Consider the following 16,745-nt stretch of genomic DNA (forward strand, 5'->3'; position numbering starts at 1 on the left):
CTTCAAGAAGCTGGAGAATGGATAAAGGGAGCCATTCTCTTACCCCATATTCTCCTACCCTTTCTTATTCTTTTCAGATAGAGAGAAGTGTTTGCCAAGTCCAGACTTTGGGAAAACTCTGGGTGAATTAGAAAGTCATTTCTCTTCTCTGAGCCGCTATTTCCTAATATGTAAAATGAAGAGGTTGGATATAGTGATATTTAAGTTTAGGGATAACAATTTAATTTATTGTCAAAAAGAAATACTTTTGAATGTGATAAAATGTATTATTAATAACTAGTAGCCCGTTTGCACGAAGATTCGTGCAATAGACCTTCATTCACCTGGCTGCCTGCACCAGTTTTCTGCCGGCACCGGGGACCCAGGCCTTGGCTGTGGCCACCGCCTTCTGCCTTCTTTCAGGGTCCGGGCTTGGCCCTGGGCGGTGGCCTTGGGCTCGGCCGCACCCAGCGTCCCTGCGACCTGATCGCAGGATCCGACCCCCAGGTCGGCTCCTGCGATCAGCGCAGGCACCCCGCTGGCGCCCGAGGCTTTCCCGGCCTTGGGCTCGGCCGCACCCAGTGTCCCTGCGACCCAATCGCAGGATCCGACCCCCAGGTCGGCTTCTGCGATCGGCGCAGGCACCCCGCTGGCGCCCAAGGCCGGGAAAGCCTCGGGCGGCTTTCCCGGCCTTGGGCTCCGCCACACCCCAGCGTCCCTGCAACGGTTTCCTGGCGGGCGTGGTTGATGGGCGTGGCTTGGTTGGTGGGCATGGCTTGGGCATAGCGAAGGTGCGGTCAATTTGCATATTTGTCTATTATAAGGTAAGATTGCACCAAGATGATCATGGCAAATAGGACTGTCCCAGGCAAAATTAAAGTATGGGATTTTTCATTTAGCACTGTTTCAACTTGCACTATTAGTAGGAAAACAAAATGACCTTGTGAAAAAGAAATTACAGCTCCTTCAGGGTCATCTTGGCCAAATTGAATTTTGGTTCTACAGGTTGTTTCTACATTATTCTCATTCACCAAGAGAAAAAGTAGGTTTGCAGTTGTTCGTATAGAAAATGACATGCAGTTTATGATTATTACAATAGCTCTATTAACTCAAAAGAATGCCACAATGCAGCTGTAAACCTACTTTTGCCCTTCCCTTGTATATAAAAGAGCCTGCATATCATAAAGAATTTCTATATCCTTTATCTCCATGTAACAGCCCTATGAGGCAAGCATGCAAAGGTGTAAATCCTATTTTAGAGACTTTTTTAAAGGCCTAGAAAGAGTCAAGGACTTGCCCAAAGTCATGGAGCAAAGAGAAACAAAGCCATGTCCTAGACTCTTAGCCCTTTGCTTATTTCATTGGGCCAGATTAGTAAAGAGGGAACTTACTTTGCAAAGACTGGCTTTAAGCAAGCCACCTTTCATCCAAAAAGTTCCTTTTCTATCTATAACAATGACATTCAAAGCATAGAAATTTATTTGGACACCCCTCCCCTCCGCGAAAGCTTGACCAGCAACTTAAAAATAAGATGAGGAAACCAATATCCAGAGAGAATGAGTTTTCCAAGATTACCCACTAAGACCCACATCCAAGTAGAATTTAGATCCCCAAATTCCTCCTTTAGCACTCTTTCAATATTCACTAAACTCAAACATACATAACGTATATCCCTTTGCCACCTTTCAAAGACTCTACAAATTACTTTTTTATTTTCTAACATTGAGAAGCCTCAAGCTATTACTTCCTTTCTTTAGCTTAGGGGAGTAAAAGTGGAAAATATTTAAGTCTAAGGCATTGCAATGGCCACTTCTTATTTCTCTTCCTTGAACTTCCAGTGTCGATTAAATTAAATTCAGTTTCTTCATCAGCAAAGCTTTCATAATTCAAAATGTCTGCCAGAGCCCTGAGGACACAGCCAAAGGGAGCTTGCCACACAGGAATGAGCACTTGGAAAATCTATAATGAACTTAACTTGGGGTTAAGTTCAGGTTCAGCTACTCCTTGGCGGCACTACCTTGACCAAGTTATTTCCTCAATCTGGGCCTCCATTTTTTATCTATAAAATAAAAGAGTTGGATTAGGTCATGTCTAAACATTCTTCCAGTTCTAACAAGCTGTGAGTATACAAACTGTAGGTGTAGATGTTTTTGAGTGGAGGGTTGATCAAATTATTTTCTGTTCATTAGTCTCATGGAGTCACTGCCTAGGAGAGATTTTGTCATCATATTTTGCTGGTGGATATTTCCTACCCCTTTGCCTTCTTCCTGTTTCCCTACTGCTGATTAGCACAAGTAACTACTTGTGCCAGCCAAAAGAAGCAAAGGGCTGGTCACCCTCTCCAGTACACACTAGGGGTGTTGAGTTAGATTAGAGGCATTAGCCAAGTTGCCTAATTGGCTGAATCCTCACAATTTAATACAGTTCTGGAAAACATTGCTCAAAACCTAATCATTTATTTCCTAATTTATTGCCTGTGCTGAGATCATCATTGCATATATTTTTCTAAGGAACCGTAATTACAAGACAAAATAACAATTCCATGATATGCATTGATGTCACTGTTTGAGTCCAAGTGGCCCTGAAGATGGAGGAAAAGAAATATGTAGCAATGACTCATTCCTAATACAGAGGACCAATAGCACAATTTGTGATTCTGAGCTGAAGGTTCAGACACAGGATACCCATTCTGTCAGTTTTCCTTTTAAGTGGGAAGTGCAGCTGGTTGGAGTCGACTGCTGTGTTTCTGCTTGCCCACACCTTCTCTCTTTCTTCTCATACAGGAAGTTCTTATTCAGTGGAAAAACCATCCCAAGTATTATGCATAAGATAGACTCTTCCCACATAACCAAAGAGGCAAACCTATGTCTTGGGTCTGGTCCCCATATGAAGATGAAGGCCAGAATGAAGATGAATATTAGACCAAAGCAAGTCAATCCAATTCCTCACCATGAATTTTCTGGTTTCAGAGAATTATTTTTCCCCATTGGGTTTACTTAGTTGATAGAATGCAAGTCTTAGGTGACTATCCTGCTCAGACATGGAGAGGACTGGAAAGAAAGAAACCTGTATTATCTGAGCCCCTGGATAAAGCCAGGCATAAAGCAAGGCTACGATTCAGCTTTTCTGTTACTGAGCTTATATATTCCCTCTTTGGTTTAGGTTAGTTTGAGTTAGGTTTTTGTAATATGCAATCAAAAAGAATCCTGACTCTTGTTAGCTTCTTATTAAAGTCTCCATAGAATATTTGACTATCAGACCTGCAAGAACTTTTAATATATTCAACTCCATTGTATACATAGAGAGGATCTGTCAAGGTTCCCAAAGAAGTTACAGAACTAGAAGCCAGATTTCTGAATTCATCTAAAAGGTCCTTCAGGCCATGGCCAAGTAGCTCAGTTGGTTAGAGTGTTGTCCCTGATACACCAAGTTTGGGGGTTTGATCCCCAGTCAAGACACATACAAGAATCAACCAATGAATGCATAAATAAGTAGAACAACAAATTGATGTTTCTCTCTCTCTCAAATCAATAAAATAAATGTATAAATAGTCCTTCAGAGGTCACTTAATCCAATCCTCAAAGTTATACTTATCAATTCTACAATGTAAAACAGAGAAAAAAAATCTCAACTTTGAGCATCATTTTTTAAGAGCCTCAGGAGTGCCACAGCCCTGAGCTTCCCAAAAGTGTTGTGTTCACACGTTCGTGCCATCCTTTTATTTTTGTTGCATTTTTATTGCTATTATAATTCCAGAATAAAATTCCTAGCTTCAAATTTCATTCACTGTTTTCTTGCAAACTGTATGAACTTGGCCAGGTTAGTTATAGTATTGTGCATCAGTTTCTTCATCTACAAAATAGAGGTGATGAAAATAGTGTTCACTTTATAGAACTATTATAAGTATTCTCAAAACTCATATATTTAGAACCATGGTTGGAATATAATACTCAATAATTTTTTACTGTTACTACTAGTTTATGATTTTTGAAACAACACTGAGAGACAAGACAGCTTATAGATAAGAAAATTAAGGATACAAGAGGATAAAAGACATGCTGAAGTTAACATGGTAATTAGTGGAAGAACTAAAACCAAGACCCAAGTTCACATGATTCTTACTTTAAATTGTGTTCCATAAACCAGTTGATCATTTCAGATTGTGCTTACTCATTCACACATTCATTCTTATATCATTATTTCATGTACTCATTAATTCAGTGAATATTTTCTGAGAACCATAGGTCCTTTTAAGCCCTAGGATCTGTCATTTAAATATCTGGGTTCTAGTCCCAACTCGTCACTAATTCACTACTGAGCACAAGGTCAAGTGATTTCTCTTTGGGCACCAGTTTCTTCAGCAGACTGGGCAAAATGTCTCCATGGCTCCTTGCATAGCAAGCTCCTATTTGTGTTTTCAGTGTTACATTATTGGAGGATAAAAAGATGCAGTCTTGGTGCTTGCCTAGAGGAATCCATAACCAAGCCAGAGAAATAAATATACCTGTGATGGATTTGCTTCACCATGCTAGAGTACAACATATGTCACTTAAACAATGTTTCTTGATAAAAATAAATGTGATGTGGCTCTCACATGCAGGGTTGACAAGAAAGTTGATTTCTGGCATATTCTGAGGGCCCTCTCTCACCCCCAGATGAATGACCATGAACAAGAACTTCATATTGAGCTGCACACTGGTGGCCCTTGGGATAGTGAAACTTTGTGAAGTGTTTTGTTTGACCCATGGTGCTTTTCTAAAAACTTTAACTCAACTTTCAACAGCTGGGAAGTTTCTCATTAAAACCCAGATTCCTGGCTTCTCTTGAAAAAGCATAAGATCTAACAAAACTGGACTGGAATTATGAATGACAACTGACATCTTAGAGCTTAACTATTTTAGAGGGGATACATGTCTCCATAATTAGAGGTGAACACCGGGGTTCATATTTAGGCAGACTGTAAGAATTCAAGAGTAATGTTCATCATGGCTTTTTTATCATGCACATTTAAAAACATTTATGAGAGAGGATGAGAGGGTAAATGAATGTTTTGTAATAATCTGAATATATATATTTTAGATTGAGAACTTTAAGTTTCGGGATTTAATTAGGAATTCATTTTAGGCGAGACAGGGCCCAGCATGCTTTGATATTTCATTAGGAGAAATGCTTCTAGACCTAGACAAATCACTTATAAATGTTATCTTCATTTCCCCATAGGTCATTTGAGTTGGTGACTCTGGGTCTTACTTTGATGTACTGGTAACCAGACTCTCTACAGAAAGAAGTCTTGATTTGTAGAGTTTGCCAAATTCCCTGTGTAAATACTCTCACCATAAATAAACGCAAGGGAAGTTTAACAACTGCTCATGACATTTCTGAAATTTTAGCAATTGGGTCTTGTGAGCCAGTACAAGCAGACTCAACATAGCAGGTCTTTCTAATTCTAGAACGTGGGAATATAAAGATTTTGTTACTTTTCTCTCACTTTGATTTCTAAAATATGTAGAAGACAGAATAAATACAAAATATAAGCCATGCCTACCTTCAGAGGCATTTTGGTCTAAGTCAGGAGATAAAGCTAACACTTTTGAAATAATTAATTCAAGAAGAATCAGTACCTTATTCAAAATCTCTGCTTGACTGTCCAATAAGGATATCAAATTCACTACATCTAAAATAAGTTTCTTGGATTTCCTCCCAAAAGTATATTGTATTTCCCCAATCTTCCCATCTCAATAAATAACCTTTCACCCAGTTCTCATGTAAAAAGAGGAGTCACTCTTGATTCCTTCCTATTTCTTACACCCCCCTTTTTTTTAAATATGTTTTTATTTATTTCAGAGAGGAAGTGTGTGTGTGTGTGTGTGTGAAAGAGAGTGAGAGAGAGAGAGAGAGAGAGAGAGAGAGAGAGAGAGAGAGAGAGAAAGACATCAATTATGAGAGAGAATCATGGGAATCAAGCCTACAACCCGGGCATGTGCCATGACCAGGAATCGAACTGTGACCTCCTGGTTCATAGGTCGATGCTCAACCACTGAGCCACACTGGCTCAACCCCCTTTTTAAATCCAGAAACAAGTTTTGTTTATTCACCTTCAGAATTTATCTTCTTAACTTATCCAAATTCCAGCCTCCTATTACAATAATCTTAGCCCATCCCCTTTTATACCCTCTCCCCAATCCTGGTCTCTAACTCTCTCAGCTCTTCCTCACCATCAGTTTCTACCAGTTATTTCTTGTCTCCAGCCCTACACACTTGCCATGATTAGCTTCTTCTCATTCTTCAGATACTTGTTTAAATGTTACCTCCTTACAGAAATCTTCTCTACCTATCCTGTCTAAAGTAACTCTCCCTACCTGACCAGTAATTCCCTATTCCATCATCCTGCCAATTGTCACATCTTGTTTACTTATTTATGGCTTGCCACTCCTCACACACACAAAATATAAATTCCATGTGGGTATGAATCTTTTATTCCTTGTTTTTGCCCTAGATCTTCAACCTAGCACAGTGCTTAACACATAGTAAACATTAAATAAATATTTGTTGAATGAATGAATGAGCAAATGATAAAGGTGAGATGAGGAGATGACATTTCAAAGAGTCCTTGGTCTCTAACATTTTAGGAGTCTGTGGCTTTAAGAGTGTATTTTTATACCTTCTTATGTTGGTCCAGTTCTTAAAGTAGAGTATAATTCAGTGGAGAGACAGATAAATGAAGGCACCAACAGTCAGCAGTAGTCTGGGGTGACTCCCTGGAAGAAGTGGAAATATACTAGGCTTCTCCAGCGTTCAGAATTACACAAAAGAGATCTGTCACCTTATAAAAATTTTCACCCTAGTCTTCATTTCAATTGCCAACAACTCTACTTAATGTCAAATGTGATTGTGTTTATAAAAACTTGATGAGCACACTTTTCAGGAACATCTACCTTCTAAACTGCTGTGTTCTTAACTGTGTGTGTGTGTGTGTGTGTGTGTGTGTGTGTGTGTGTGTGTGTGTGTGCATGCTCAAATATCGGGTTTAATTTGACATAGATCAAGAACATGCAGAATTTGGCCAAAGGCCCATAGATTTGACCCCCTTGGCTGGCTTGATATCTGAAGGAAGGATCTTTTCTACCCTTCAGAGAAGATCCACTTAGGACAGGAAGTGAGTCATCTGTGTTCCACAGAGGACCCATCACAGGTTGGACTATACTAAATGTGAAACAGATTATACTGGAACAAAATCATGACATATTTGTTCCCTCCCACACTGTGGGACATTTCATAACCCCTTGTTACTTTACCCTGAAACTTTCAGAGCTGAAAAAGTCTTCCGAAATCACCTCTCTGACCCTCTTGTTCTATGCAGAGGGAAACTGAGGTCCAGAGAAGTGTGGTGTTTTGTTCAAGTTCACACAGCATATTTAGAGCAGAGCCAGCATCAGCTCCCTGTCTTAAAGCTCACTCAAATCTTCTATGGAAACATATATTATGTACAAGCTGAGTTTTTAAAGAGAATACCCATTTTATTTCTTTGTTTAGTCTTTATTAGTAACTTCATGAACTATTTATTGACTTTTTATAATTAAAAAATAAAATTTTAGTAACTAGTCTCTAGTTATATTGGGGTCCTAGGACATCCCAAAGGAATCCTGGCTTAAAATGCTAAAAGTCTTCACATAATGAAATATAAGACAATACACACTGATTTATAACAAGAGGTGGATGACATTTTAATGCAAAGTAAAGACTATGTCATTTTAAAACCAGCAGAAAGAACTGATTCTTCTCATTTCATCTCTGTAGTTAAGACTGAGAGATCATCTCTTGCAGTTTTCAGCAACTTAAGTTTGTTTGAGATGTGAAAGCCATAGAAGGATGCATGCCAATCTGCTCATCTGTTACATGCAAAGGATTGGAGACTGGAGAGATGCTATTAACTTTTAAAAACAGAGAGAGAAATTTGTGTGAGGTTTTTCATCTGTCAATTGAACAGCTAGAGTTTAGAGAGTAACAGGGATTCAAGGCACATACATTTAAACATCATGATGCCTGACAGGTACACAAGAATCATTTGTTCAATGTCTTAACATCTAGTCTGAAAATATGCCACCAGGCCTTCTCAAACTGCAGAAGGAATTAGAAACAAAACCTCACCCTTCCTAGCTCTCCATTCACCCACATGGTTCTGACTTTCTATGGAGTCACCATCTCCGACAGGCCTCCAATGTCAGAGAGAGAGCCTGGAGTCTGGACTCAGGAACCCTTCTGCACAGCCAATCACAAACCAGTTTTGGATCCTTAGACCAGTGATTCTCAAACTTGCAGAGTCTAGGAATCATCTAGATAACTTCCTAAAATGCGGATTCCTGGGACCATTTCCAAAGCATCTAACTCATAGGTCTGGGATGGCGCCTAAGAGTCAGCATTTTAACCAGCACTCCTGGTCAGTCCTGATGGTGAAACAACATTCCAAAAACCCTGACAGCTTTAGGCAAATCATTTTCTTTTCTCTGAGCCTCAATTTCCCTGTGTCTGGAATGAGGATATTTGACAAGGATCATCTCTGAGATCTTTTCCCGATTCAAGCAATAGAGATCTTATCACTTGGTATGGTCTGAGTCCCTGCCTTGCTCAGGATAACCTCAGTAGCCCACATGAGCCATGTGCTTCAGCATTTAACTGAAATATAGGAGCTCATTCACTCAGAGCTCAGCGTGAAGCGTGGAGGGGGTCAGGGACTCCCTGCTGTTCCTCCCTGCATCCATAGCCGCTCTCTGTGACTTACTCTCCTCTTCACAACTGCAAGTCCCAACCCGCTGTCTGTCCTTGGGCAGAAATGTCTAGGAAGTGCCTGGTTCACTAGACCCTATTCCTGACTCAGACCTGGAACCCATCACATGCCCAGGATGATGCTCCAGATTAATCAAATAGAACTTCACAGAATAAACTAAACCTAAAAAGAGAGTGAGTTCCTTAAAAGGTAAGGGTTGCAAGACAGCAGAAATGGTCCCCCCTTTTTTTCTTTACATATTCTAATGATTACATAAAACAATTAGAAATTTTTCTTTAACATTTGCAAATCCTCAAAACTGGAGAGCCAACTGCTATAGATTGGCCCAACAGAGCTTGATCCCAGCCTCTGGTTCCCCAGGGCATTGGATTTCCCAATGCCTGCAAGCTATGACTTGTTCTGGCCCTGGCTTCTCCTACCTATAATTATGAGTTCTTCCCCATTGGGCTCAGGTGTGCTCACCAGGCCCTCCCTAAAGTCAAAAGACTTCCACAATGGCCTAATAGCTTCCACATCTTGACTCTGGACCCTTTCTCTGAAGGCCTCTTAAGTTTTGCATTTTAAGTTTCAGTGAGTTACTCAACACTGTTCCTTCATCTTCCTTCAGAAATTATACTCCCATACTCTTTCAGGTGTAGGTGGTAAAGCTGCTTTCCAGACACAACATATATGGCAGAAAAAGAGGGTACCAGCAGGGAAAACACAGATTACCAAAGACCCTTAGTTTCCTCATTTCTCAAAAACACAGTTGGCATGCCTGTTGGCTAAGAGCCACCTGTGGTATAGGTCAGTAATGATTATTGGCTAAATGAGCACATTCAAATTTATTCAGTTCCTATTGGCTGAAAGCATACACTAGCCCTCCAATACCAAGTGGAAATATTTATGATATGTTGTGTATGAAATGATATATTTTAAAGAAGTAATTTCACAGAAATTAGGATTAACATGAATCAGCACTGTTAAATGGAGTACACCAGAAATTAATTTCCCTTTGAATTCTTTATGAGGCAAAGAGCTTCTGGTCAACAAGAGATACCCAGTGTTCCAAACTGAACTGACATAAATTGAGACAAAGGCAAAAAAAATGACATGTTCACTAGCTTCTATGTCCTTAACATTAGTAAATGGACTATTTCTGTTAGGCTTTTGAAACACTGCAAAATTTTGAAGATGCACTTTGTCGGTTTTGCTCTGAGCATCAATTCGCTTCTCCTGTTCACAGTGCTGCCCACTTGTCCTTTAGGTGCACCCTCCCTCAGCTCCAGGGATTGTTAACCACAATGACCTTAGAGAGAAAGCCCAGCACTCTTTTGAAAATGTTGTGGAATAAGTGGGTTTTCATTTTCCCTGGGTTGCTACCAGCCATATTGCCACCACAAGAAGTGTGCCTGAGCATAGGACCAACACAGAAAGAAGCAAAGGTGAGAGTCGGAGAGCAGAAGCTAACAACACCTCAAGAAACTTGGTTGTCAAACCAGAAGTCAGCTCTACTCCCAGTAATACCCCTTTTTTGCTTTAGCCAATAGGAGCGGGGCTTTTGTCACTTGCAACCAAATAATTCTATCTACTCCTCCCTCACCCTCATTGCTACCTAAACAGATCTCTACAAATTCCTGGTTGGGAATCATTAACCAAGCACCACAGAAATCATACAAATGTATATGTTGCATCTGTACCATCCAAACTTTTATATAACTCAAATCTAATTTTAAATTCCTCAGGGAACTGATTCACATTTATTGAGTATCTGCCAGTACAAAACTCTCCTGGGATCTACGGGAAGCCAAATGGCTTTGCCAGCTCCCACCACTGTCACAGACTGATAGGACCACAAAAAGGATGACAGAGGAAGGACAGAATCTTCTGAAAGAAACTTCATATAACATAAAGCCTCATAAAAGAAAGTTCCCAGAGACAGGCCTTGAAGGGATTAAGTGAGTCACAGTTGTTTTAGACTAGAACCCAATTTCTGTCTCCTGGTCCAATATTCAGCTTAAACCCTACAGGGAACAATGCTAATGTGGTGCCAGGCCCTGGAGGAGTAGAACTGCTACTGTTGGTCCCCCAGGCCCTGTTAATGGATATGTGGGGCCTCATGTGGAGACAGGGGCTCAGGCCATCCACAGAGGTACATTGGAAGAATCGTAAGACAAGGGCTACATGCTTATAAATTTACTTCAGAGTATCCAGAATCATAAAACAGTTGGAGCCGAAACCGGTTTGGCTCAGTGGATAGAGCGTCGGTCTGCGGACTGAGGGGTCCCGGGTTCGATTCCGGTCAAGGGCATGTACATTGGTTGCGGGCACATCCCCAGTGTGGGGTGTGCAGGAGGCAGCTGGTCGATGTATCTCTCTTATCGATGTTTCTAGCTCTCTGTCCCTCTCCCTTTCTCTCTGTGAAAAATCAATAAAATATATTTTAAAAAAATAAATAAATAAAACAGTTGGAGATCATAGAATCACAAAATGTCAAAGTGAGCTGGGCCCTTAGGCATTAATCAACCTCCTCATTTGAAAGATAAGAGCCTGGAAAATTGAACATATCAAGGACTTGTCCAAGATCATCTTTTCAGAGTCATTCTTAGGACCCAGGTATTTAGGACTTCAACCAGATTAAAGGAAACATCATCAGTATTTCATTCTCTCTCCACAAGAGTGAGAGGAGGAGTCTGGAATTGCATTTTGATAGGTGCTGTTTTTATCTCTTGCCTTCCTTCATTCAGCATACCCCTTGATTTTAACATAGAATGAGCCTCTCCTGGGTCTGAGTCATGCAAGCCTGGAGGATTTTCATTGGCTTTTTAGCCAATGATAGTTGTTTCATTGGACTTTTAGTGAGTAACTGTAAAATCCCTGAAGAAAGCCCTTGCTGGGAATGCACTCTTCCTTGAGCTACCTGTGAGCTCCTAGTGGAATGTGGATGCTGTCATATGATGGCAGTTTTGGGATGTGGTCCCATTGCTTGCAAAACCACTCCTCCAGAGTCTCTGTATCATAATAAATGGAAGAAATACTTCTCATAAATCTCAAGGATGGCATAGGGTATGCAATAGGGAGAGCTTTTTACAAAGCACATGAAGTGTAGGTGAAGAGAGAGCTGCTTTGTTTTTTAAATAATTTTTGCTTTTCTTGGTGTGATTTTACCATTCACAACCATTTTCATGTGACTCTTGTAAAAATCTTGTGAAGAAGATGAGACAGTGTTGTATTATCCCCATTTCTCAGGTGAAGTAATTGAGACTCAGAAAGGGGAAACAACCTGTCCCCAGTTACCTTTCTAAGTGTGGCAGAACTGAGGCAGAGAACCCAAGCCTGTCCCACTGGTGGTCAACATTCACTTTACAATATCCAAGGGGTCTCTCTTGTCTACAACCAGTTCTGAATCACTGCTAGGGCTCATGACGGATGAGAATTCAAGGGTCTTTGAAAGAATGACAAGAGAGGTGAGGTAGGAGGTTCCTTTGTCCTGTTTCATAAGCCATACTTGACACTCATAGCAAAGCTACTCCTTTTTTTTAAATCTCTGATATTAGTAATAGGCCTGACTACAGACAGTGTTAAATAATAGAAATTAACAATAGACATTGGAGAATGAATGAATGAACTAATCAATGAATTTGCTCACACATTAGTTTAGTGCACAAACATTGATTGATTCAGCTGGGTACTAAAGATGAACATGAGACCATGTCTAAAATTTGGTCTCTGCCCCAGAGGAACACACATTCTAACAGAGGAAAAAACAGACATGCAGACAAATAAATGACCACACAATGTGACAGAAGCCCGGATACAGATAGGTGGATGTACTTTGGAAGCCCAGAGGAGGAGGATGTGACTAAGCGTTCTTCCCGTGTGATCAAACTTGCAACCCTCTGTCAGCATGCGCTTCCCTGGGGCAGCAGGAACCGGCATGACTCATCTTTCCCTTCCTATCAAATATTACACTGGGGACATCAGAAATCACCAGTTAGTGCTTGCTGAATAAATTCTCCTAAAGAAGTCATAAAAGATTCTGCAATGCCGGTTATTTGGGCCATGTGATTGAGTCTGCAAATCCCTCAAGCTACCTGGAGGACAAGGACCCCAGCCATCATAGTCTTCCCTGGGATCTGTGCTCAGTATCAGCTGCCCCTCTCTCACCTGCCACATTATCTTAAAAGGTGGAGTGAGGCCCTAGCTGGTTTAGGTCAGTGGATAGAGCATTGGCCTGCGGCCTGAAGGGTCCTGGGTTTGATTCCAGTCAGAGCACATGCCTGGGTTGAAGGCTTGATCCCCAGTAGGGGGCATTCAGGAGGCAACCGATCCATGATTCTTTCTCATCATTGATGTTTTTATCTCTCTCCCTCTCCCTTCCTTTCTGAAATCAATAAAAATATATTTTTAAAAAAGAAATTATGGGGATGGGGGAGGTGGAGTGAGATCAGGCACAGGGAACATCACAGTTCATTAATCAGGGCTAGTACACCTCACTTTGAACAAGGGAGATAAAAGAATAAAATAATGCCTCACATAGCCATATCATCTGATAATACAACCTCTGTTTTCCCATTAAAATAACCAAGAGCCATAGTCCTGTACTTTGACTGATAAAGAGATCACAGGAAACAAAGCTATTAATTTTTTATCTCTGCTGTGCAATAGCACATTTGAGTAAAGACAATATGTCCAAGGGAGAAAACTACTTTTTCTGACAGTTGAAGTTGGATACGATTTTTTTTTCCCTCCCACCTTTCATTTCTCACACCTTGTTTAGCCACTAACCTCTAAGAATTTTTAATTGCAGATGTATTAAACCCAGTGGATCTGGCTATGCTATCACCATTATGTAATATTAGAGGCCTGGTGCATGAAAATCGTGCATGGGCGGGGGGGGGGGGGGTGTCCCCTCAGCCCAGCCTGCACTGTCTCCAATCTGGGACCCCTCGGGGGATGTCTGACTGCTGGTTTAGGCCAGATGGACATCCCTCTCACAATCCTGGATCGCTGGCTCCTAACCGCTCACCTGCCTGCCTGCCTGGTCGCCCCTAACTGCCTCTGCCTGCTGGCCTGATTGCCCCTAACTGTGCGCCCCCCCCCTGCCGACCTAGTCACCCCTAACTGCCCCCCCTTCCAGCCTGGTGGCTCCTAACTGCCCCCTGTGCCAACATGGTCACTCCTCACTGTTCCCCCTGCTGGCCTGATTGTCCCTAACTGTGCCCCCCCCCCACCGACCTAGTCACCCCTAACTGACCCCTCCCTGCCAGCCTGGTCACCCCTAACTGCCCCCTGTGCCAACATGGTCACTCCTCACTGTCCCCCCTGCTGGTCTGATTGTCCCTAACTGCCCCCCCCTACTGGCCTGGTTGCCCCCAACTGCCCCCCACTGGCCTGGTTGCCCCTCACTACTTCCCCCCCCACCCCCGTCAGCCTGGTTGCCCCACAGAGCCTACTGTTTGGTCATTTGGTCACCCCTCACTGCCCCCCCCTCCACTGACCTGATCATCCCATGCAGCCTGCTGTTTGGTCATCTGGTCATTTAGGTCATCACGGCCCCTGGATTTTTATATATTAGGATTGTAAATATCTCTCCACCTCCTTACTCTACCCCCATCCTTTGAGGACTTGGTACAAATATTTAGAATACAATTAAAAGAACTTGAGCCAGTTAATTGCCTCTCTAATTCTCCATATTTCCATCTTTAAAATGAGAAGTTGGGCAGTTGGTTCTCATAATCACTTCCATCTTTAGTACTCCAGGATCCCAAGACTAAAGGAGACATGGAGTAGGTTGGTTTTGATGACAAGGGCAGTCTTTCTAAGCCCAAGGGTTGCCAGAAAACAGTTGACCTAAGCAACCATCACTGCTGCTCTGGTCCTAGGTCTTAGGGGGCCCACCCCCCACCTTCCCCACAAGGCAAGAAGTCCATGGGGCCCATGAACTTGTGTACCAGAGAAACTGTCCCAGGGTACACACCCTAGGGTGGGGCATGGACCAGAGGTGAGAGGTAGATTGATGTTCTGCCTCCATATCCCACTCCTCCTTACCCTCCAGAATACTTGGGAAGAAGAGTGGGCCCATAAGTGGTGATGCTCTTCCTAAGAAGGAGCTGTCACTGCAAAAGCCTCCAGGCAAACCCAGGCTCCTTCCCAAGCTTGCCTCAGGCCTCCCCTCTGGAGGAGTTTGATTTTATGTTTTAAATGTGAATCTTAGCACCTCTTCCACTTGCTTGAAATAAAGCTATCTCAGAATTGGCTTCCTTATCATTGATACCCTAGCTCTTTCTAAAAAAACAAAAACAAAAAACTGGAGAAGGCATATAGTAAAAACACCAGATGGTTAAATATACAGACCTGCCACTGTATGAAAGAAAGGAGATAATCATGCCAGGAATCTCAGATATGATTTCTACTAAATATGAGAATAACACAGCACCCAGTCTCCTGACTGCCAAAGCTAAAATAGAAGAGTGGAGGGTTACTTGCCTTTTATCATGTGATCAAAAGTACAAATACCTTTTCTTCAGAGGAGACAATCTTCTACTTGGCAGAAAAGTTGAGGGAGAGTTTTATCACCTTCATCCTTATATAGGAGACACTACATAACACAATGGACCACATCTTCAACCGTGGTTTTGCAGGCAATACAGAATCATTCTTTACAAAGCCGTTTGTTATATTGACACTTGATACAATCTGAGGACACAATATTTTTTAAAAGTTGTGAAGTTATTGCTATAAATACTTAACCCAATACCACTAAGTGACCAAAATTGATGTAAAACTATAACTCAGAAAAATCAAAGGAATTGACCATTTAGACCAACACTTGTCCACCTTCTCCACTGAGTATTCTAACGGCACCTAATGGCAGAGAAAGTGAAGTTCTACCCTGTGGGATTTGGAGGTATAGGACCAATCATGTCCCCTCCACCTCTGGGACAAGGTGAAATTTATTTTAAAAATCTATTTCATTTTACCTTGCTGTTTTATAATAATTTGTGTTTATCTATTCTAATAAAAGGGTAATATGCAAATTGGTCACAACGCCCTCACAGTAAGAGCCGAACAGCAGGCTGCATGGGGTGACAAGGCTGGCAAGGGGGGTTAGCGCGGGACAACCAAATGACTCACCAGCAGGCTGCGACAAGGCCATCTGGGGGATTAGTGAGGGATGACCAAACAACTGACCAGCTGGCTGCATGGGATGACCAGGCTGGGAGGGGAGTTAACAAGGGACGACCAAACAACTGACCTGCAGGCTGCGTGGGGTGACCAGGCCGGCAGGGGGGCGGGGAGGAGTGAGGGGTGACCAGGCTGGCAGAGGGGGGCAGTAAGGGGCAACCAGGCCAGCAGGGGGGGCAGTGAGGGGCAACCAGGCCAGCAGGGGGGCAGTTAGGGGTGAATAGGCTGGCAGGGGGTCAGTTGGGGGTGACCAGGCCAGTGGAGGGGCAGTTAGGGGCAATCAGGCTGGCAGGTAGAGACGGTTAGGGGTGATCAGGCAGGCAGGGGGGCAGTTAGGGGCGATCAGGCAGGCAGGCAGGTGAGCAGTTAGGAGCCAACAGTCTTGGATTGTGAGAGGGTTGTCTGACTGCCAGGTTAGACCCGATCCCTGGGATTGGGCCAAAACCAGCAGTCAGACATCCCCCAAGGGGTCCTGGATTGGAGATGGTGCAGGCTGGGCTTAGGGGACCACTCTTCGCCTGTGCATGAATTTTGTGCACTGGGCCTCTAGTTTTAATATAAAAGTACTTTTCCCCAAATCTTTGTTAAAGTTGATATCACTATGGCTTTGAATATTCCCTGACATGAGCAAATATCCCAGATGTTTAGAAAACCATGACTGGCTAGATTGTCTCTTATTTGTTCTTTTCAACAAACTGATGAAGCAGGTGTTACCCATTTTCATGAATGGGGAAAGTAAAAAGCAGAGAGATTTAGTAATTTTCCCAGTAGCACATGGCATATATAATCCAATATAATAAAGAGGGGATATGCA

Source organism: Eptesicus fuscus, chromosome 3 (assembly GCF_027574615.1).
Source record: "Eptesicus fuscus isolate TK198812 chromosome 3, DD_ASM_mEF_20220401, whole genome shotgun sequence".
Classification (NCBI taxonomy): Eukaryota; Metazoa; Chordata; class Mammalia; order Chiroptera; family Vespertilionidae; genus Eptesicus; species Eptesicus fuscus.